Genomic DNA, 25,011 nt, shown 5'->3' with positions numbered 1-25,011 from the left:
AGGGCATGACCTGCTAGATTGCTCAATGGGTAGTGCACTGGAATTTAAGTCAGAAAGACCTGCATTCACATTTGGCCTTAAAGACTTAATGATTATGCGAATCTGGGTAAATTATTTAACCTCTGTGTCTGTCTCATTTTTTTCTCATCTGTAGAGGGGGAATAATAGTAACATTTACCCCACGGGGTTCTTGTGAGGATAAAATGAGAGTATTTGTAAAACATTTTGCAAACCTTAAAGTAGCATTTAAAACCTAGCTCTTATTACTGTACTATTAGGGGTCTAAAGGATGAATCAGAAAGGCATAACACCTGTAAGAAGGCCATTACAATAGTCTAAGTCAGATGTTCTCAAAATGTATCCAGGGACCATTGGAGTTCTCTAAGACCTTTTCATGGGGTCTATGATGTTAAAACTATTTTCATAACCATACAAAGGCATTTTAATTTCCAATATGGTAGATATATGTGTGAATATACTCAATATACACATATATACTATAAATTATGCATATATTCCTAGTGTAGACATGAGCTCTATAAAGCTTATACTCCCTGATTAAAAATGCTAGAGTTCAGGGAGGATTCTGAGATGATGGTGGAGTAAGTCAGAAAATTCCGAACTCTCCAAATTCCCCCCCACAAATGAGATAATAATAGTATCTCAGGGAGAACATAAAGAAGTAAAAATAAATAAAGAGTAGGTGCAGAACAGTGGTCTTTCTTGGGACAATTGAAGAAGATATGAAGAAAATTCCAGGATGAAGTTTGGTCCCTGTGAAGAGTAAACACCTCCAGACTAGGTTCACTTAAACAACAAGTAGCAAGCCCTGAGTTTAGCTGGGTTGGGAGGCTGCCTCAGCCCCAGCCATGGGAACTTTAACCCCTGGGACAGTGAGGGATGTTGGGCATCTGAGTTAGGGAAGATCAGGGGAATCTCTGCTGACAAGGAACACTAGACCCCAGCTGTACTGTGGAGATGCAGCCAGTAGGAAGAAGGAACCAGGATATGTCAGGTGAGTGCAGAAGCAGTGGAACAGGGACGCTGCTGGCTGTGGGCATTTATAGGAGGCTGGTGGTCTGGGTTCCAGTTCCAGAGGGGAGAACTGAAGGAGCATCTGAGGTCAGAGGCACCATCCTCCATACACCAGGACTAGAGGTGATTATAAAAAATGAGCTACTACAAATTTAAAAAAAATACATAGGCAAAGGAGGAAAAAAAAAAATCAACCATAGAGAGTTACTAGGGGAATAGAGAAGACCAGGGTTCATCTTCAGAGGAGCATACTGAAGCAAAGAAATTCTCTTCTACCCCAAAGAGTAAAGTCAAATGGTCACCTGCTCAAAAAGAATTCATAAAAGAACTTAAAAAAAATTTAAAATCAAATGAGGAAGATTGAGGAAATACTAAAAAAAAATAACAATCCAAGAAAAATGATAAGATTATTAAAAGAGAGTCAACCAATTAGAAGAGGAGATCTAGAATCTTAAGGAAGAAAATGACTTCTTGAAAATTAGAATTGGGCAAGGGGAAATCAGGAAAGTTAAAAGAGATCAAGAAATAATAAAACAAAATATAAAGAATGAAAGAATAGAGGAGAATGTGAAACATTTCATAAGAAAAATAACTGATCTGCAAAACAGATCAAGAAGAGAAAACATAAGAATAATTTCACTACTTGAAAGCTATGATCCAAAAAAGAATCTTGATACAATAATACAAGAAATAATTCACGAAAATTGAGCTGAAGCATCAGAACAAAAGGGGAAAGTAGAAATAGAAAAAATCCACCCATCACCATTTGAAAGAGATCCTGTGAGGAAAGTAATATTATAGTAAAATTCTGAAGCCCTAGCTCAAGGATAAAATATTATGAGCAACAAGAAAAAAAAAATTAAATATGGTGGTGCCACAATTAGAATGATACAAGACCTAGTAGTGGTGACACTAAAAGACCACCAGTCTTGAAATACTATATATTGATGTGCAAAGGAACTGAAGTTCTGGCCAAAAATATCATACCCAGCAAAACTAAGCATAATCCTAAATAAAAAAATTGGACATTTAATGAACTGCCAGACTTTCAGGACTTTGTTAGAAAAAAAAAATCCTGAACTAAATAGAAAATTTGATGTACAAGAGGGAAGAGAAAATAAGGCATATACCAAAAACTAATTACAAGGCACTCTATAAGGACACACCATTTGTTTTTCACGTACATAAAATGTAAAATGTATGTCTAAGATTGTTATTAGTAATTTGGTAGTTTGTAAGAAAGATTGGGGTAGACATATGTATGATATGACTTTAAAAAGTAAAACCACTTAGGAACAGCTAAAAAGAATACTTATTTTATACAAATGAGGTGTGAGAGGCAGAATTGACAGAGAGGAATTAAATAGGAGAGCAGGGCTGATAGTTCTGGAAACCTACGATCATCAGGAATGGGTTTAACAGGGGACAATACATGTTTATCTAGAATAGTATGAAAATCTTCTAAATTCAGAAAGAAATAAAATGCTAAAGGGATGGGGGGAAGATAAGGGAGGGATTTCTAGGGGGGAGGGTGAGGAAATATGTTAAGGGGGGTATAGTAGAGTGTTTAGATTAATGGGAATGGAAGAACAAGGGAGGGATCTTTAGAGGGGAGGTTGAGGGAATAGGTCAAAGGTGGGTATCAATGATTGTTTAGATTTAGGGGAATAGGAGGATAAGGTAGGAATCCTTGGAGAGGGCATGGTAGAGGGTAGAAGTAAAGTAAAGCAGAAGAGCTGGATGGGAGAGGAAATGAGAAATAAGCACAAGTATAAAAACAAAGATCAGAAATAGAATTTTCTAGGGAAAGTATATGTCTATATTTGTCTATATGTATATATGTATGTATATGTAAGTATATATTTATCTATATATCTATTTATCAACATACATGTACTTAATTGTAGCCTTCGGGGAGGAGAGGAAGGGACAAGAAAGAAGAAAGTAAAAGTGCACAGCAGAGAACAAAAGAAAACTAGCAAAGCAGCAAAGAAAAGCTGGACAGCTCTCAACACAATACATAGAACTTATATAGACTTTCTTGAAATGGAAATTTATTGCTATAAATTTTGAATCCTCTCTTATATTCTGCTATGCACATGGCATGTTTTTTTCTTTTCTTCTTATGTTTTTAAGTTTTAATATTTAAGTTTATAATATTTTTGTTTTTCTTTTCTTATTGTGTATTTAAGTTTCAGCAATAAAAAAGAAAATTGCCTTGAAGCATTAGAACAAGAGGGGAAAGGAGAAATAGAATTTAAAAAAAAAAAAAACACTGATCATCACCTGAAAGAGATCCTAAAAGAAAAATCCACAGGAATATCATGGTGAAATTCTGAAATCTCCAGCTAAAGGATAAAATATTGTGAGCAACAAGAAAAAAATAAATATGGTGATGCGACAATTAGAATCACAGAAGACCGAGCAGCTGTGACAGTATAAGACCACAGGTCTTGGAACACTATATATCAAAGAGTGAAAGAACTGGGTTCTGGCTGAAAATATCATACCAAAGAAAGTTAAACATAATCCTGGATGAAAAAAAGGACATTTAATGAATTGTCAGATTTTCAGGATGTTGTTAAAAAACTCTGAAGTTAATAAAAGATTTGACATACAAGTGGAAGAGAAATATAAGGTACATACCAAATACTAAATACTCAGTATTTGAATCCCAATAAGGGACTCAATAAGGACAGACTGTTTAACTTTTATAATTCTAAATATATGTCTAAGATTGTTATTAGTAATTAAATAGTTCTTAAGAAAGATTGGGGCAGACCTGAATATGATATTATCTTAAAAAGCAAAACCATCTAGGAAAGCTAAAAAGCTAAAAAGCTAAAATAAATGAGGTGCCAGAGGAATCAGATGTGGGAGGAGGGCTGTTATTTCTAGAAATCTGCTTTCATTAGGAATGGGTTCAGGAGGGAACATGCATGCATACACATGTGTGTGTATGTATATATGTATAAAAGTCTTCTAAATTCAGAAAGAAACAAAACACTAAAGGTATAGGGAGGGGGGAGGATAGGGGAGGGATTTTAGAAGGCAGAGTTTAATGAGAGTATAGAAGAGTTTTTAGATTTAAGGGAAAGAAAGGATAAGGGAGGGATCCTTGGAGGGGGGTAGGTTAAGTAATAGGAGGGCAAGGTAGAGGGTAGAAGTAAAGTAGAGGAGTCAAGAGGTATAGGAAATAAGAGATACACACAAACATAAAATAAAGATCAGGAGTATTATTTGTTAAAGAAAAAGGGACCGGGGTGGCAATCATGATCTCGGAGAAAGTTAAAGCTAAAATAGTTTTAATCAAAAGAGAAAAATAGGGAAACTATGTTATGTGTCAGTCATCTTTATCAATGTCTTTTTTGACTATGTGAAGCAACTAGACAGTGTAAGATGGAATATTGTCATGGTGTAGGAAATGACAAGTTGATGGACTTGGAAAGATATGGAAAGACTTGGACTTATGAAGGAAGAGATTTTCCACCCTTAGAGAGACAGAGGACAAATAAGTATAGTATGGTCTTACATAGATGCATATGAATATATATTTCTATATGTGACTATGATTATTGATGTCTAAGTATATGTATATGTAAGTTTATGCATGTCCTTGTATATGTGTGTTTATGTATGGATAGACTTTTGTGTGTATACATCTATATATGTATGTGTACCTGTGCACATATACACATGTAATACAATACATGCATGTGTATACATACATACATATATGTATATTTGTGTATATATACACTATATATGTATATGACCACATTTTATACACATACACATACATAAACATATCTATCTATCTATCTATCTACCTATCTATCTATCTATCTATCTATCTATCTATCTATCTATCTAGCTATCTATCTATATCCATGCTTAATTGTAGCCTTTTGGGGTGAGGGAGAGGAAGGGAAGGAAAAGAACAAAGTAAAAAGTTCACAGCAGAGAACAAAAGAAAACTTACAAGGAAGCAAAGAAAAGATGGGCAGTTCTCAACATAATGTGTAGTATTTATTAAGTAAGCTTTCTTGAAATGGAAATTTATTGCTGTATATTTTGAATCGTCTATCACATTCTGCTATTCATATGAAAATATTTTTTCTTATTCTGTGTTATTTTAGTTTTAGTATTTAAATTTGTTTGTTTTTTTCTTTTATTATTTTGTATTTAAGTTTAAAATAAAAAATACAAATAAAAATAAAGGTGGCTTGCTTTACTGTAAATATATATATATACACACACATATATACATGCATATACATATATGCACACACATATACATATGTACACACATGCATACTTACATGCATACATAGATCTAGTTTTTCTCAAATGATATTTCTAGTGGATGAAAAATATCTATCAATATGTCCAAACCTGAACTCATTATCTTTTCTCTTAAACTCCCCCCCACCCTCTTCTTTATTGTTACAGAGGTCGACACCATCCTCAAACTCACCATCTTGGACTCCTCACTATCTCTCACTCCCTATATATATATATATTATGTTGTCAAGGTCTATTAATTTCACCTTTGCAACATTACTTGAATACACCCCCTTCTCTCCTCTGACATGACTGACTGCTCTTCTGGGGCAGGCCCTGGATTATTGTCCTCCTGGTGGTTCTGACTGTTTCCCCCCTCCAGTCCATCCTCAATTCATTCACAAAAGTGATTTTCCAAAAGAACAGGTCTGATTATGTCACCTCCCAACCCCTACTCAACAAAATGCACTGGTTCCCAATTGCCACCAAAAGCAAATATAAAATTCTCTATTCAGCACTCAAAACCCTTTGTAACCTAACTTCCTCCTACTTTTCCAGTCTTCTTATATCTTATTCCCTGCTGTGTACTCTTCAGTCCAGCTACACTTGCTTCCTGGATGTTCTTGGAACAAGACTTTCCATCTTTCTCTTTGAAGGGTAGCTGAATGGGTCTAAACAACACAGGAAAGAAAAGAACATTAAGGAATATGCTTTGTGTGTTTTGTTTTACTTTGTACTAATCAAGAAAAGGCATTTTCTCTGTTTCTCCCCTATGCCTGGTTTACTTTCCTTCCTCATCTCTGCCTACTGACTTCCTTGGTTTCTTATAAGCTTCAATTTAAATCCCATCTTTTTTTGAAAGCCTTTCCCAATATTTCTGAATTCTAGTGCCTTCCCTCCATTGAATATTTTCTATCATCTTGTATATAACTCGTGTGTGTGTGTGTGTGTGTGTGTGTGTGTGTGTGTGTTGTCTCCTCCATTAGATTTTAAGTTTATTGGAGACAGGGGCTGTCTTTCTCTTCTTTTTGTAACCTCAAAGTTTAGCATACTAACTGTCCGCTAGTAGTCACTTAATAAATTTTATTGTTTAATAAATGATATTGTCTAGACCATGCTGTACATTTGACATGGATAACCCATAGCATTGTTCAACCAGTGTATTTATAAAATAAAGGACTATTTTTATTTTCATCAAATAATGTTATATGGCTGAAAATCACAGACTACCACAATATCTACAGATTTAAACTTGATAGTCACCTAAAGAATAATGCTGAAGGAGGAAGAGCCAAGATGACAGAGAAAAGGTAGCAACACGAATGAGCTCTCCACAAAATCACTCTAAACACCTTTAAATAATGCCACAAAAAATTTCCTGAATCTGCAAGACCCACAAAAGTACAAGGTGAAATAAGTTTCCAGCCAAAGACAATTTAGAAAGTCAGCAGGAAAGATCTGTTGTACCTGGGTGAAAGAGGAACGCAGTACAAAGTACACTGTCCCAACACAGACCAGGCCCTGCCAAATCAGGAGCAGGCCTTGGCAGCCAGTCAATCATCATCATCAGCATCTTCTTTCAGAGGTCTCAGTTCACTCATGATAAGTGGTTGATCAGCTGGTCAGAAGGAGATCATAGGTGTCTCATTACTTGCACTGAGGCAAGACTCTGTTGCTTTGCCCATACTCAGATACAAGTTGCAGTCCTGGGTGGCAGTCTCAGGGTAAGGAGGAACACCACGACACCGAAACTTGCAGCCATAGTGGAGCAGTAACCCTCATCACTGTTCCAGGGCTGAAAAGTGTGCTTGTGGTCACTCACAGACTAGACTACAAGCCAGGAAAGTAGTAAACACTCCTCTCCTTATATCATAATACCTTGGAAGGATTGAAGATTTATAGGTCCTTAGAAGTATCTCTGAAAACAGCTGCACAAAATACCTGAAGCATGGGACAGTGCACCTTCTACCCTGGAAACAAAGCCCCACTTTAACAAAGAGTTAAAGGTCAAGAAATAGACTTGGAAAATGAGCAAGCAACAGAAAAAAAATCTGACCATAAAAAGTTACTATGGTGATAAGGAAGATCAAAACACATTCAGAAGAAGATAACAATGTCAAAGCATCCAAAGTCTCCAAAAAAAAATGATTTGATTTCAGGCCATGAAAGAGTTCAAAAAAGATTTTGAAAATCCAATCAGAGAGGCAGAAGAAAAATTGGGAAGAGAAATGGGAGAAAATTATGTAAAAAAGGCTCAACAGCTTGGTAAAAGAGAAAAAAAAATACTGAGAAAAATAATACCTTAAAAATAGACTGGACCAAATGGTAAGAGGTACAAAAAGTCAATCAGGAGAATACCCTGAAAAGCAGAATTGGCCACATGGAAAAAGGTGCAAAAACTCACTGAAGAAAAAAAAAATCCTTTAAAAGTAAAATTGGCCAAATGGAAAAGGAGGTAAAAAGAGGAAAAAGCTCACTGAATAGAACAGTTCCTTAAAAATTAGAATTGAGCAAGTGGAAGCTAATGACATTATGAGGAATCAAGAAACAATAAAACAAAACCAAAAGAAATAAAAAAAAATAGAAGACAATGTGAACTGCCTCATTGGAAAAATAACTTACCTGGAAAAAACAGATCCAGGAGAGATAATCTAAAAATTATTTGACTACTCTGAAAGCCATGATAACAAAAGGGCAACATCATCTTTCAAGTAATTCTCAAGGAAAACTGCCCTGATATTCTAAAACCCTAGGGTAAAATGAAAATGGAAAGAATCTGCCAAAGAAATCATCTCCTGAAAGAGATCCCAAAATGAGCACTCCTAGGAATATTATAGCCAAATTCCAAAGCTCCCAGGTCAAGGAGAGAATATTGAAAGAAACAAGAAAGAAATAGTTCAAGCACATGGAGTCACAGTTAGGAAAACACCAGATTTAGAAGCTTCTACATTAAAGGATTGGAGGACTTGGAATATGACATTGTAGCAGGCAAAGGAGCTAGGATTATGATCTAGAATCACTTACCCAGCAAAACTGAATATAATATCTTTAAGAGAAAAAAAATTGATATTCAATGAAATAGAGGACTTTTCAGCATTATTGGTTAAATGCCAGAGCTGAATAGAAAGTTTGACTTTCAAATGCAAGACTCAAGAGAAGCATAAAAAATTAAACAGGAAAGGGAAATCATAAGAGACTTAACAAGGTTAAACTGTTTACATTTCTACATCAGAAGATGATTCTTGTCACTCCTAAAAAAAACCTTTTTTTTTCATTTTCAGGGCACTTAGGAGTATATATAGACAGAGGGCGCAGTTGTGAGTTGAATATAAAGGGATAACATCTGAAAAAATAAAATTAAGAGATAAGGAAAAGGAATGCACTGGGAGCAAGGGAAAAGGAGATGTAATCATCTCACATAAAAGAGACAAGATCATGCTTTTACAGTTGAGGGGAAGAGGGGCAAGGTGAGAGGGAGTGAGTGAACCTTACTGTCATCAGAATTGTTTCAAAGACGGAATCACATACACACTCAGTTGGGTATAGAAATCTATCTTACCATAGAGGAAAGCAGAAGAGGAAGGGTAAAAGAGAAGGGAGTAAGATAGAAGGGAGGACATCCTGGGGGAGGGAGTAGTCAGATACTTAATACTTTTGAAGAGGGACAGGGTCGATGGAAATACATTCAGCAATCATAACTGTGAAAAAGAATGAAGCAATTTTCTCTGATAAATGACACATTTCTAAAACATGTAGAGAACTGAGTCAAATTTATAGAAATGAGAGACATTCCCCAATTGATAAATGATCAGAAGATAGGAACAATTTTCACGTGAAGTAATCAAAGCTATCAATAGCCATATGAGAAAGTATTCTAACTCACTATTGATTGTAGGAATGCAGATTGAAGCAATTCTGAGGTACTACCTTATACCTATCAGATTGGTTAATAGATAAATGTTGGAGGGGATGAGGAGAAAATGTGGTTTTAATGCACTATTAGTGGAGTTGTGAATTGATTCAATGATTCTTTATAGCAATTTGGAACTATGATGAAAGGGTTTTAAAACCATGCATACCCTTTGACCTAGCAGTGCCACTACTATGTCTGTATCCAAAGAGATATAAAAAAACAAAAGGGAAAAGGACATACATGTATGGAAATATTTAAAGCATCTCTTTTCTAGTGGCTAAATATTGGAAATTAGGAAGATACCCATTGATTGGAGAATGGCTGAACAAATTGTACTACGTGATTGTGATGGAATACTATTGTTGTATAAGAAATGCTGAGCAGAATAGTCTCAGAAAAACCTAGAAAGACTTACATGAGCTGATGCAAAATGAAATGCACTGTGTACAAAGTAATAGTAGTACTGTAAGATGATCAGCTGTGAATGACTTAGCTTTTCTCAGCAATACAATGATCCAAGACAACTCTGAAGAACTTACGATGAAAAATGCTATCCATCCCCACACAAAAAGCTGATGATGTCTGAATATAGATTGAAACTTTTTTGCTCTATTTTTCTTGAGTTTTTTTTGTTTAAGTTTTCTTTCACAACATGATTAATATAGAAATATGCTTTGCATGACTATACATGTATAACCTATGTCAAATTGCTTGCTTTCTCAATGGGGTGGGGGAAGAGGAAGGGAGAGAATTTGGAACTCAAAATTTAAAAACAAATGTTAAAAATTGTTTTTACATGTAATTGGGGAAAAATAAAATACTAAATAAATTTAAAAAAAACATTAAAAAAAGGAATAATGAAGAGCACATGATGGTCATGAGTAGTGTGTAGCATATGAAGAATTATGCAGAAGAATTAGGGTAAGGATGTAATCAGAAAGATATATGACCAGAAAAAGAGTTAGGCTGGTTATGTAGCCTGAGAAGATTAACCAATTGTCAGTCCAATGGATACACCAGTATTTGTTAATATCAAGAAATCTAGAAGAGGATCCTCATCATATTGAGAAGAACATACTAAGAAGAATTTATGAGAGGACATGGACAAGAGTAACATGAAATGAAAATTTTTTCATGGGTTACAATATACATCAGCGGAGTAAATACTTTCATTAGCGAGGTCATAGATCCATCCAAGCATCTAAATACTGAGATAAATATATTAATTGATGTCCCCATTGAAGCATTATGATAAAGTCTTTTGGGTTAAATTCAGTGAACAAATACTACGATATATTTTTGAATATCAATCAAAATCAATAAAAATCAAACAACCAAAATGATTACTTGACATGTATTACTTGACAAACCTTAGAAGAATTCATTTCCTTTTTTACATGGGTTATTTTTTGCATGGCATAGACATAGCCAGAATATTTCAATACCATATTTCAATCTCAAGTAACATTTTAAAAGAAAATCACAATGATACTATTTTATAATGTTTTCCATTTGTCTCTGCATATATATTCTTTAGGTATAATACAGTGAAATATATTTTTGTATGTAGAACATTTGCATGTGTATTTTTAAAATGAAGAAATATCTGAGTCACTTCAACATGAAGGCTATTAAAATCATCTATTTTTGCACTTGTAACATTTTTTGGGGGAGGGGAACACAACAAAATCCACTTTTCTTTTTATAAATTATAAAGAATGGATGAAAATAGAAATCATAGTCTTAACAACTCAATATAAAATTGGTAGTGTATATGTCTGGGCTTGATTTTTCCTTGCAAATATGAAAATAGTGGGACTTTTCTTTGCTACAAAATAGTTTATTGTTCTTGAGCTGAAAACACTTTTAGATATTATATGAAAGTCCAACTCCTTCATTTTATGGATGAGGAAACTGAGGTCAAGGGTAGTTATCACTTGCCAGTAAATGGCAGGGGTGATGGGTCTAAGTTTAAGATTCTAGGGAACAAAATGCCCACAAGAACCACAATGTAATAGCAAGAAATAATTTTATTACAGCATTATAGTGGGCTCCTCTTATGGGAGAACTTCATAGGTAGAAACCTCTCTCAATCAGGTCAGAGAAATACTTTGTACATGAAACTGTGTTCTCTGGTAGGGAAGAAATTCAGGAGTTGGTTAAGTGATTGATGAAGGGCTAGATTTCTCAGATTGGGAAAACAGACTCTCTAGTGAATTTGCTGATGTCATGTGCTGTTGAAGAATGGCACCACAGTTACTTTACCCCACTAACTGTATTCCTAACTGCTGAAAGAAAAGCAGGCATTACCCTGTGGTTCAATACTTTGGTATTATGCAATAAATAAGTACAAAGAAATGGATGACCATGGCTGGTTCAGAAACTTGGTCATTCAGTCAATGGTTATTTATTAAGCACTTACTATGTGCTAGGCACTGTACTAAGCACTAAGAATATTTGGGGGGGGAGACAAAAAGTAGTTCCTGCTCTAAAGGGGTTAACTGTCTAATGGGGAGGCATGTAAATAATTACATATATATATATATACACATATACACATACATACATACACATAAACATACATATATACATACACACAACCTATATGCAAGATAAATTGGACATATATATATGCACACAACCTATATGCAAGATAAATTGGACATAATAATTAATTGGAGCAAGGTTCTGGGATTAAGGGAGGTCCAGAAAGGTTTCCTGTAAAAGGTTAGATTTTTAGCTGGATCTTGAAGGAGATGAGGAAGGAGAGCCTTCGAGGCGTAGGTAACAGACAAAGTAAAATGTTCAGAAATATTACCAGATATGTGAAATCAAGAGAAACCTTTTATTTAACTTTTCTTCAGATTTTCCTAAGGTCAAACAATTCAATTCAATTCAATTCAATTCAATAAGCATTTATTAAGTGCTTACTATGAGCCAGTCACTGAGCTAAGCACTGAGGATACAAATAAGAAAAAGACAGTTCCTGTCAAGGAGTTTAAAATCTAATGGGGACAGACAATACCAAAAGGAAGCTGAAAAGCAGAGTGGTGTTACAATATCACATTTCCTAGATTTCAAACCAAGCAAAATTGCATGTGGAAAGCAGAGAGTGAACTAGAAAATTCAGATCTAATTTTCTATAGGGGAAAACTTTAGAGGAGTTTAATGATTCACCCTCCAGTCCTCCAATCACAGGGAAATGGAGGCTGAGGGATTTGTCAGGTGTTGAGTATCCAAAGCTTAGTTAATAGTTAATGGCCATCTCCAGTGCTCCTGATCTATATCTGGCCATTCACTGGACCCAGATGGCTAGTGAGGAGAAAGTGACACTCTTCTAGGAGGCAAAGACAGCTTTGCAGGACTGTTGAACAGATATTGAATAACCTTGGATATATACTATCTCAGCAAAAAATGAATTTGAGATATTTCTGGCCAGTCAGATAAGATTCTTTAGTCCTTTCAGCTGCAGAATCCTCCCGTGGGTGGTGCCTTCCTCTTCTGAGAAGTTTTTGCAGAGCTGACTTCCCACAGGGAAGTCTCCACACAACTCAGTAACTGCCAAATTTTTGAACTCAAGAGTGTTATAGAAGAAACATTCCCCCTTTGAGTTCCTGTGGTAGGTAACTGCTGCTGAAATAAATCTACCACAGCACCGAAAACATAAAGGTAAGGAAAATCTAGGTTTTTATCATATTTAAGTACAGGTTCAAATCTCAGACAAAAAATAAATCTTAATGGATGTTAGTATTATAACAAGGTTCCTTATAGACAAAATTATGTCAGAGTGACAGAGGAATAATTCTTTTACATATTGCTGTCTTGTACATTCCTCTTTGGCCATAAAACTAAAAGACAGATTCAAAATCCCATACTTCCTTCAATGTCATAAAAGATGAACAAATTTATTTAAGCAAAGTCATAATCTCATACATAAACTTAGTTAAAGAGATTCTTTGGTAAACTAAGTCAGGTTACAGATTAAACTACATTTAGAGGGTTCATGAACAGGCTGATTGAGGTGGGGAGATTTACAAATTGCCAAGGAATCAAAGACTGTTGATATTCTTCCTCTGGCTTCTTATCTATAGAATGCTTAAGGTCTTAAGTAAATTTTCACATGCCATGGGACGGGTTTTAGTAGAATAAGGTTAATATTAGCAGAAGACAGGCTTTCAGTTAACCAAAAGTTGCAGAAGGAATTTTTATTATCCCAAAATAAAAATAAAAAAATAATAAAAAGGAAATGAAGAATAAAAATTTTCTATTATACTAGGTAACCAAAATGGACAGAAAAGTTCATTTCTCAGGATTGTTGTTTGTGATGCAAAAAATATATGAGAAGCCAGGGATTTTAAGTTGGTTTTCATATTCTTGCTCCCATTTGCCAACAGACACCATAGCTGTTGAAGAAGGAGAACGAAGAAAAATTCCCTTTTTTATTGGAAATTTAAGGGAATGCTAGCATTGGTTGCATTCCAACAAAGAGGCTATATCCAAAAAAAAAAAAAAAAGCCAGAAACCATATTTGGGGAGTGGGCAGCTCTTTGCAATTCAGATACAAATCCTTTTTGACATGGTTCCCAGTCACAAGGACACATTGACAACAGAAGCTTCTTGACACAAATATCCTTCACAAAGTAGAGAGGTAGGAATAGAAGTGAGAAATGTTGTGGAGGTAGAAATGCCAAGATTTGAAAACTGAGGTGAGTAAGAATGAGGGGGTAGAAAACTTGGGTGACTAGAGAATGGTGGTTTCCTGAATAGTAATACAGAAGTTTAAAAGAGAGGTAGGTTTTCAGGGAAAGATGATGATATGTAGTTGTCTATACCAGTGCCTGACAGATAGTAAATGCTATAAAATATTAGTAGTAGCAGTAGTAATAGTAATAGTAGTAGTATTGTTATTGTTATCTTATATTTATAACTTCTAAAACAGAAACCATCATCTTCTCTCCCCCATCAAATCTTGTCATTTCTAGCCCACAACATCTCTCATTTCTTATCCCTTCTCTCTGCTTAAAAAGACAAGACCATAGTTCAGGTCCTCATCATTTCTCTCTTGAACTATTTCAGTAACCTCTTTATTGATCTTCCTCCTTCTCCATACAACTGCCCAACTGATTTTCCTAAAGTTCACATCTATCCATGTCCAGTCAGATTTCCTTCCCTCAAACCTCCAGTTCAGTAAACTCCAGTACCTCCCTAGTACTTCTAAGATCAAATATAAATTCCTGTTTGGCATTTAAATATCTTCACAACCTGACCCTATCCTCCATTTCTTGGCTTATCTCACATTATTCCCCTCCCTATACTCTGTGTTCAGATCAAAGTGGATTCTTACTGTTCTTCCCATATGACATTTCATCCCCCATCTCCATGTATTTCTACTAGCTGTCCTCTATGCCTAAGATACACCCTTTCTTAACTTTGCCTTTGGAATCAAGGGTTTCCTCCATGACATATCACAAATGATGCCTTCTATTGTAGACATTTACTGCTTCATCCAGTTTATAGTTGATGGGGTATGGGCCCAAGCCTAGATCTTCATCCCTTGCCCCAAAGGGAATCTGGCTCTACAGGCCCCAGCTCCTTATCTCCCTTTGAAAGCCTTAGCCCTACCTTTTGATCTTATTCAGATGCACCTTAGCCCCTTGCCCTAAAAAGAATCTGGTTCCCATTTGTCTACAGGCCCCAGAAAACCCTTAAACTTTTAGGTTCCTCATCTACTCCCCTTATCTCCCTTTGAAAGCCCTAACCCTACCTTCTGATCCTTTCAAACTTCTACCTTCCAGTTCCCTTCATTTCCTATTCCCATTGTCTATTTGATCTCTCCAACCTTCCAATAGAAATTCTTACCTAGACCCTTTTCCCAGCCCCCTCTTCTGGCCATTCAAAGTTACTTTAGTATATATAAGATCCACCCTGGCCCCCATTCAAAAGACTGAGACTTTCTCATGCCTGCTCTTCCCTACGGGCATTACTAATGTTCAGATTCCTTAAGAGCCTATATGATTTATCTCTAATAAACTTTTCTTCTGGCTGGAAGAAGATTTGGGTTGAATTCATTCAGGCAGGGCCCACATCTTGATCTTGGGGTTCAAGCACCCCAAACCTCTAGACCTCATCATAATGACTCCCAATTTGTTTGGGAATATTCCCAATTTGTTTTACATATGAATATACATATATATAGATATGTGTGCATTATCTCCACCCTTAGAATACACACTTTTCTTTGTTTCCCTAATGCCTAGTACAATACCTGGCAAATAATTTGTCCTTTATCAATCCTTATTCATTGATTGGTAGAAATAATGCATAATGCCATGATAATATGATTGTTGGCCTATTCAAATAATAAATCTATGAAACAGAAGATGAACTCTTCAAAATGGCTAGGAATCCTAGCTCATTAAGGGCATAGAGGTCTGTATTTTATGGAGTGCAGAAAAGACATTATCCTGAACATGTGACATCATCAGAACAAGTGAATAGTAAGATAAGATTATGCACATATTTTATGCAAAATTCATAGAACAACAGAACCATGTTATACTTATTTCATCATGTATATTTAAAATAACTTCAGGAAACAGGTTTTTCTCTGGGGATGCGAATTTTAGGGAATCTTTTTTTTTTTTTCAGTTTCACTTAGGGAAAGAGGCTTAGAGTCAGAAGAGGTCTATATTTTAATCTCATCTCTAATTCTTGCTAACCTGTGATTGTGCATAAATCATTTAGCCTCTCTGAATCTAAGAAATGAGGGCAAAAACAGTCATTATATTGAACTCACAGTGTTATAATCAAATGAAATACCTCACATACAACATTTTGTACAGCTTTACTATGTAAATGTCAGTTTTGATTAATTAATCAATCCATGAGCTTTTATTTACCTCCTACTATATGCCTTAGCTGAGGCTACACATACAAAGGATGATATGATCCTTATATACAAGAAGCCTGCATTATAATGGGGAAGCAAGTACATATAAATGCATATTATGAGTTCAATTCAAAGTTAGTAACGAAATATAAAAAAAAAATTCTTGTATGAGAAAAAAGAACTGGGGCTGCATTGAACACAGAAGTGGAAGGGAGCTCTGAAGCCATCTCTTCTTATCTCCTTATTTTACATATGAGGAAACTAAGGCTCTGGAAGTTCAACCATCTAGGCCAAGGCTACATTGAAGAGAAGACATGACCCCACAAGATCTGACCTCTGGTCCTTTATTATTGTTGTTGTTGTTGATTTATTTCAGAATCTTTGTGACCTCATTTGGGGTTTTCTTGGCAGAGATGCTGGAGTGATTGGCCATTTCCTTCTCATTTTACAGATGAGGCAACTAGGGCAGAGTTAAGTGACTTGCTCAGGGTTCCAGTATATGAGGACACATTTGAATTTCTTCCTGACTGCAGTTCAGGTACTCTATCCACAGCACCACCTAGCTGCCCCCCAGGTCTTTTGAGTTCAGAGCTAGTTTCCTTTCTACTATACCCTGTTGCCAAGACCATGTCTTAAACCCAATTCACTCTGGCTCTTATTGATTGGCCAACAATAGGTCACAGCCCAAACCCTGCTCAGTGGTCATTGTTTGGGCTTCAAAGGCTGGGAGTGAATACAATTGTAATTGTAATTGTTTCTGTTTTGGTCAGAAACCCTGAGGGTCTTCCCCTCCCAGATAGATTTTTTTTAAAATTTAGGTAAAGGGGGCCATTCCTTGGCTTATTTCTTACCTAACCTTGATCACTAAATGGGCTTTGCCTCAAGTCGAAATGAGAATTCCAAAAGACCTTAATTTAAAAAGGCTAAAGTTTCTGTCCAATTCAGTTGCAAATCGGCATCATTTTCTTGTTGTCTTGTCCTATTTGAGAAGGGAGTACAAACAACAACAAGAACAACAACAACAACCTGTTGCCTCTTTTTGTAGGAGAGGGCAAGCATTACATCAGTAGGGGTGGAAAAATGATGAAGAAAAATGAGAAACTGACATAGAGCGCTAAATGCTCTTGGTAGTTTTACTGCATGGATTAGAAAGATGATACGCCACGCAGTTTAGCAGAAGTCAGTAATGTTAAATCGTTGGAAATATTGTATTGTCTTAATGTCATAATAAAGTGGAGCATCAGGTTTTCTTGCCCATTGATACATGATTTCCTCTTCTCTGGAAGGAAGCATTCTATGAAAAATATTAGCATCCAGCAAACCAAATAAGTTTGCTAAAGTTGAGGTGTCTAGGGATGCCTTCCAAAGTTATGTGAAAATATCTTTTGTCTTCTAGTCCTATGATCCAAAAGTGCACTGTATTTTGGCAAGAAAAAAAATTGAACTTGTTCTCCAATTATTTTTCAGGAATAAGCAAAGAATAAATCTCTATTTTTTTTAACATATAGCCAGACAATGAATTTGAACCTTTTCTGCCCATGGAGAAAAGCGTAACTATTGGCTATATACAGCAGGGGAAGTGCTATTGAAGATAGCAACCAATGAGCAAGACAGAAGTTAGACAACATGTCTCAAAGTTTCAAATCCAGGATCTTCTCCATCGGAAAAATAATAGAGAGAGATTACTGACATAAAAATTATTCAAGAATTCACTGAGAGCTCTTGAAACATATCCCACTAAAAAGTTGAATCAAGGGGACCAGGGAAGTCCCAGTTTTACAGGAAAGTGAGATCAGCATAGGAATTGCATTAACCACAGGCAATTCAAGTTACTTTGAATATGAAGCTTCAGTGATTAATTTAAGCATGGTAAGATTTCAACTTCCATAGATCCTTCTAGAATTAAGGATGTTGTATTTCAGCCCTTTCTGCAATTCACTTTTTATTTTCTCAGGGTTTAACCAGACTGGAGCTCCCAAATCAGCAATAGATTCAACCAGGAATAATTTAACTTCTAAATTTATAGGCAGTTGCTGTATAATAGTCATCAAATCACTGACCACTTCAGGCAGAAATGAAATTTATGTCCGATTTTGATTAAATCAGACCAAACCAAACCAAGTAGAAGTAGTTAAGACAATGCAATAATTACAAATGACAGACAAGTTAATGTCAGAAAACCTCTCAAACATGATTTCAGACCCTCATTGATATTTCTGTCAGATTTGTATTCTTAAACTATACTAGATGATGAGGGATCCCAAAATTGATTACTGACCACTGTCAACCATTACTGAGTTTGTTCTAAGACAGATAAACAAAATTAGGCTGCACGTGCATGTTTATTTCTCTCAGAGCTTGCAGAACCATGCATGTAGAGATATACATGGGAGTTCATTATAAACAGTGAACTCAAAGATGAACAGACAAAGAGGACCTTGTATCTTCAGAGCAATTCCCTCTCACCTCTCCCTCCCTTCCTGGCTCAGGATGCCTATGTCAGTTAAAATTATAGTCTCAATATATGTTAACCATAATATGAGAAAGGAATTTTCTGAACTAGATAGATTTTAAATGCAATAAAATAGCAGAAGTGTTAAAATGTCAATTGAAATTATAGATCCAGGATATCTGTTTTTCTTCTATCATTAACTTGACAAGATATAACAAAGCATATGTCCATAAAATACCAAGATAAGAAAAGTCCCATTATTCAAGACAGTGTCTGGTAGTCATAAACAGAAGAATGCTCCCAGTCTGCTTCATCTGGTGTTGTAATTGCTGACACAGGAAGGCGCATTTTGTTTTTGTTTTTGATTTTGTTTTTGTTTTTGTTTTTTGTTTTTGGTGTGGTAATAGGGGTTAAGTGACTAGCCCCTCCCCCCAGGAAGGGGCATCTTGAGTTCTATTGGAGAGCAAAGCAAAGCATGTTCGTTATGCCAGAGCATGCAAAGTATTATTGTAGGTTATGCTCAGAGTGGGCCAAAATGTCTTTCCTGATTGGCCAATATAGGTTTTAGGCCTTCCTCAGGTGTTGGGGATTCAAAATGGTCTGGGGAGGGGTCTATACCACTAAAAGTAGAGTTTTATGTCAGTATATAACCATGCCAGGCCAAATCAACACACGAATTAAGACAGGAAGGGTAGCCAAGACAGTATAGTAATGACAGATGACATATAGACAAGTCTCTTGCTTATTTGCCTGTGGGAAAGAGGTGACAAGGCACAGAGATTGGAAAATAACTAGTCCTAGTACATGTATTTACCCAGAAAAATGAGGGGATAGAGGAGGATCACCTATTAAAACCCCAGAGTTTTTCATCTCAACCCTTGCTTTTGACTCCTGAATCACAGTACCATGCTCAGCAGACAGATCATTGCCCTGGCCAGTTTGAGCATTCCAGAATTCATTATTTTATATCTTATTGACTATTCAGGCACAAGAGACAAACAGACAATACAGGAAATATAGACAAACAGACAAGACAGGCAATACAGAGAAGAACTCTACTCTGGCTAGTAGAGTTCTCCTGCTCAGAAATTTCCCTAAGTAAACTTTATTCTGTGCACATTGGCAGGCTTCTCGGGATGGAAGACTTAATCTTTTGATCTATTCAAGTCCCTGTATTAAGCCAATTTGCTTTAAAATATTCAAGGTTCATTGGTAGGTACTGGAAATGAATTTATTTTTATAAGTCTTTGAGTCTAGAATTAACACATGAGCCAGAAGGGCATGGTTGATAGAAAGCTGGCCCATGAGTAAAGAACAACTGAGTTTTAATCCTAACACATCCTGGTTGTGTGAACCTAGGTAAGTCTCTGTGCCTCAGTTTTTTCATCTGTAGAGAAAGGGGCTTATTTTTGATGGTTTTAGGGTTCATCCCAGCTCTAAATCTACAATCCAATGAGTACAGCATGAGGAAAATAATGATGGTGGTAGATTTCTTATTGTCCTGTCAACTTGAAGTAGATTTGTCTACTATTAACTAAACCTATTGACTTTTACTTTTAACTTATAATTAAAACAATGAAAAACCTAGCTAAAGCATCACTTTTAGATCCAGAAACTTGAAGTTATTTCATGAGTTCACTTTAATTTGTAAAAACTAATTGATCTGCCAGAGTCTAAACCTGAAGATAGATCTGAATATTCAGAAATGAAATATCCTGTATTAGATAATCTTACCTGCCACACTGGAAAGCTATGCATCTGTATTACAAAACCAATCAAGTGACTCTTCAATCAGTAGCCAATTGTTCAAAGGCTCCAGGTAGAGTCTGTGTCAAGTACAACGGCATGTCTGTGAATAAAATGGCATTCTACTTTATTTCCACAGAGTGAAAGGAGCAGAAAACCCTTTGAACTTATGGGCATGTAAGCCATCATCTACAACATGTCCTAGGCTTTCAAAATTGGGGAAACAGGCCAAGATAGAAAATGTATCTTCAATGTTCTCTTGGAAATGTCAGTGAACTACCTGACTTTTGAAAGGAACGAATGTTTGTTTTTTTAATCTATATCTACACATATGTATGTATGCATTTGTATGTATATATGTACACACAGATATGTGTGTACATATAATACACATATATACAAATTGCATGTGTGTGTGCGTGTATGTATTCCCAGTGCCCAGCAATGTGTTCACAGAGCACATAGGTAATTAGTAAGTGATAAAAATAATAATAGCTAGTGTTTATGTAGCTTTTTAAGATTTGCAAGTCACTTTAGAATATCTCATTTTTTCCTCACAATTCAAAGAGGTAGATATTATTATTATCACCATTTTATACATGGAAAACCTGGGTCAGGAAGATGTTAAGTGACTTGCTCAGAATCACACAATTAGTAAGTATATGAGATGCAATTTGAACTCCAGTATTCCTGACTTCAGATCCAGGACTCTATATCCACTATGCCATCTAGTTACCTTTAATATATGTGTAGCACTTAAGAGATTACTAAAGAGAAAGTAAAATATTAGTATCAGCTCAAAATAAGATCTGAAAGAAAAAAAATATTGGGCATAAAATTACATGTTTTTCCTTGTTTTTTTTTTCCCATGAGAATAAATTGTTTCTTTTATTTCTGCCATTAAATAGAGATAATTCTATGTTCATTTGTATAGAAACATTCTCACCCCTCTCTCTGTCTCCTCTCTCTTTTTTCACTCCATGTCTCTATTTCTATCTCTATCTCTTTCTCTTTTCCCCTCTCTCTATGATAATATATTGTGACATGATATTAGAGAATATATTGTTCTTTGTGTAATGGCACAAAACTATTCAATATTCATAAAGGCAGGGATCAAACAGTCAAAGATTAAGAACTTTACTGACACATCCTGGAAGCTGTCACTTGAGACTGCTTTCAACCAGAGAGGTGTAGTCAGATGAGCAGAGGCATGGAGAGCAGGAAAAGAAAGAGGAAATCACAGTACTCTAAAAAGAAATTAAGCTGATCTAATACATATGTATATATGTGTATCTACGTACTCAAAATTACATACATATACAGCATGTTTTCATAGGTACATTTACCCATGTGCATTCATTCATGTATATGGTGAGAGGATGATAATCTGGGAATGCCTGAATTTAATGACACTAGATTTTTTTCCTTTAGGCAAATGCCTGGGGCAGCTAGATGGTACAGTGGATACAGCACTGGCCCTGAAGTGAGGAGGACCAAAGTTCAAATCTGGCCTCAGACCAAACATTTGACACTTACTAGCTGTGTGACCCTGGGCAAGTCACTTAACCCCAATTGCCTAAAAAAAAAAAAAACAAAACAAAACAAAAGCAAATGCCTATTTGAAGAAATCCTGTATAGAGTCAAGACAGCTGGATTGAATCCTGCTTTTGACACTGATTAGCTGTGTGACTATAAAAAATACATTTATTTTCCCTGAGCCTCAGTTTCCTCAACTGTAAAATGGGATAATACAGCCTACAGGATCCATTTTAAGTTTTATTGTGTGGGAAGCCCTATCTATGTTCCTTTATTCTGAGTGAATTTTTATGTGAGGACAAAGGTTGAGAAAGATCATTGGGTAAGGAAAGTCTTCAGAGTGATGGGTCCCACAATAATTTATGCTGTGATTTTAATCAATCAAGAAAGCATTTATTCTGCACCTATTATGTTCTAGACAGTGGCCGTACAAATACAAAAATCCTTGCCCTGAAAGAGGTTACATTTTTCCAGGGACATATAACATATCTTATTCATAGATAAGTAAAAACAGATTATGTACAAAATAAATGTGTATTTATGCAGGGATTAACTGAAGAAACCTGGGAAGATCTACTGAAGGTGTTGATCTTGAGTCCAGAAGAAGACTTTGTTCCTTAGTAGGAGGTGCTAGGACTTGTAATCTGCTTTCTGAGTCTTTGAGAATCTTGGATTATAATCATGCCATAATGAGCTATCAGAGGAAAACTTTAGTGGAGAGAGGAGAGTTGACACACCCATACTATTTGTGTTCATTGCCCCATTCATCCTCCTCAAACAAGCCTGAAAATTGGGTGTTAAAAGATATTGTACTCATTTAAATGATGAGAAAACTGGATTTATGAGAGGTCAAGTGACTTGGCTATTATCACAGAGCTAGTAAATAGCTGAGCTGTGACTTGAATTCAGGTTTTCTAACTCCAAATTAAATAATTTTCCCCACTACATAGCACAGATATCTCTGCCATAATATTCCTTTTCCATTTTGCCAATCTGATCCTCTTAACCTAAATTACCCATGATAGTTGGGGGCCTATACTCTTTTTTGCTCTCCAAAATGGTTGGATCATTTCACAACTCCACCAGCAATGCATTAGTGTTCCAATTTTCCCACATCTTCTCCAGCATTTATCATTTTCCTGTTTTGTCATGTGGTCAATCTCATAGGTGTGATGTGGTACCTCAGAGTTGTTTTGATTTGCATTTCTCTAATCAATAGTGATTTAGAGCATTTTTCCATGGCTACAGATGGCTTTAATTTCTTCATCCGAGAACTTCCTGTTCATATCCTTTGACCATTTATGAATTGGAGGATGACTTGTATTCTTATAAATGTGACTTAATTCTCTATATATTTTAGAAATGAGGCCCTTATCAGAGAGATTGATTGTAAAAATTCTTTCCCAATTTTTTACTTTCCTTCTAATCTTGGTTGCATTGGCTTTGTGCAAAAACTTTTCATTTTAATGCAATCAAATTATCTATTTTGCATTTTGTAATATTCTCTATCTGTTGTTTGGTCATAAATTCTACTGTTCTCCATAAATCTGACTCTCTCAGTTTGTTCTTCCAGTTTGCTTATAGTATCAACATTTATATCTAAATTGTGTACCCATTTTGACTTTATCTTGGTATATGATTGGTCTATGCCTAACTTCTGTTATACTCTTTTCCAGTTTTCCCAGCAGTTTTTGTCAAATAGTGAGTTCTTATCCCAGAAGCTGAGGTATTTGGGTTTATCAGTCAATTACTGTAGTTATTAACTACTGTGTCTTGCCTATCTAACCTATTCCACTGATCCGACACTCTATTTCTTAGCTGGTATCAACTGGTTTTGATGATTGCTGCTTTATAATACAATTTAAGATCTGGTACGGCTAAGCTACCTTCCCTATCATTTCTTTTCATTGGTTTCCTTGATATTCTGGACCTTTTGTTATTCCAAATGAATCTTACTATTTTTTTCTAGCTCTCAAATAATTTTTAGGACTTTGATATAGTACTGAATAAGTAGATTAATTTAGGTAGAATTGTCATTTTTATTATATTAGCTCGGCCTATCCATGACCAATTGATGTTTTTTCCAATTATTTAGATCTGACTTAATTTGTATGAAAAGTGTTTCGTAATTGTGTTCTTATAGTTCCTGGGTTTATTTTGGTAGGTAGACTCCTAAATATTTTATAGTGTTACAGTAACTTTAAATGGAATTTCTCTTTCCGTTTCTTGCTGTTGAGCTTTGAGAAATACTGATGATTTATATGGGTTTATTTTATAGTCTGCAACTTTGCTAAAGTTGTTTATTATTTCAAGCATTTTTCACTTGATTCTCTAGGTTTCTCTAGGTGTATTATCATATTATCTGCAAAGAGTGATAGCTTTATTTCTTCTTTGCCTATTCTAATACCTTCAAGTTCTTTTTTCCTTCTCTTATTGCTAAAGCTAATGTTTATGGTACCATATTGAATAACAGTGGTGATAATGGACATTCTTGTTTCACCACTGATCTTATTGGAAATGCTTCTAGCTTATCCCCATTACATATAATGCTTGCTGATGGTTTTAGGTAGATGCTACTTATCATTTTAAGGAAGACTCTATTTATTCTTATGATCTCTAGTGGTTTTCATAAGAATTGGTATTGTATTTTGTCAAAAGCTTTTTCTGAATCTATTGAGATAATCATGTAGTTTCTGTTAGTTTTGTTGTTGACATAATCAATTATGCTGATAGTTTTCCTAATATTGAACCAGCCGTACATTTGTGGTATAAATCCTACCTGATCATAGTGTATTATTCTCATGACAAGTTGCTATGATCTTTTTGCTAATATTTTATTTAAATTTTTTTCATCTATATTCATTAGGGAAATTGTTCTATAATTTTGTTTCTCTGTTTTGACTCTTCCCAGTTCAGGTATCAGCACCTTATTTGTATCATAAAAAACAATATGTAGGACTCTTTCTTCACCTATTTCCCCAAATAATATATATATATATATATATATATACACACACATATATATATATATATATACACACACATATATATATATAATATTGGAATTAATTGTTCTTTAAATGTTTAATAGAATTTGCTTGTAAATCCATCTGGGCCTATACTCTTTTGACAGAACTTTGACAAATGAGTTTCCAT

The sequence above is a fragment of the Vombatus ursinus genome, unplaced genomic scaffold (genome assembly GCF_900497805.2).
Source record: "Vombatus ursinus unplaced genomic scaffold, bare-nosed wombat genome assembly UNPS02003292.1, whole genome shotgun sequence".
Taxonomy (NCBI): domain Eukaryota; kingdom Metazoa; phylum Chordata; class Mammalia; order Diprotodontia; family Vombatidae; genus Vombatus; species Vombatus ursinus.
This window is presented reverse-complemented; position numbering follows the sequence as displayed.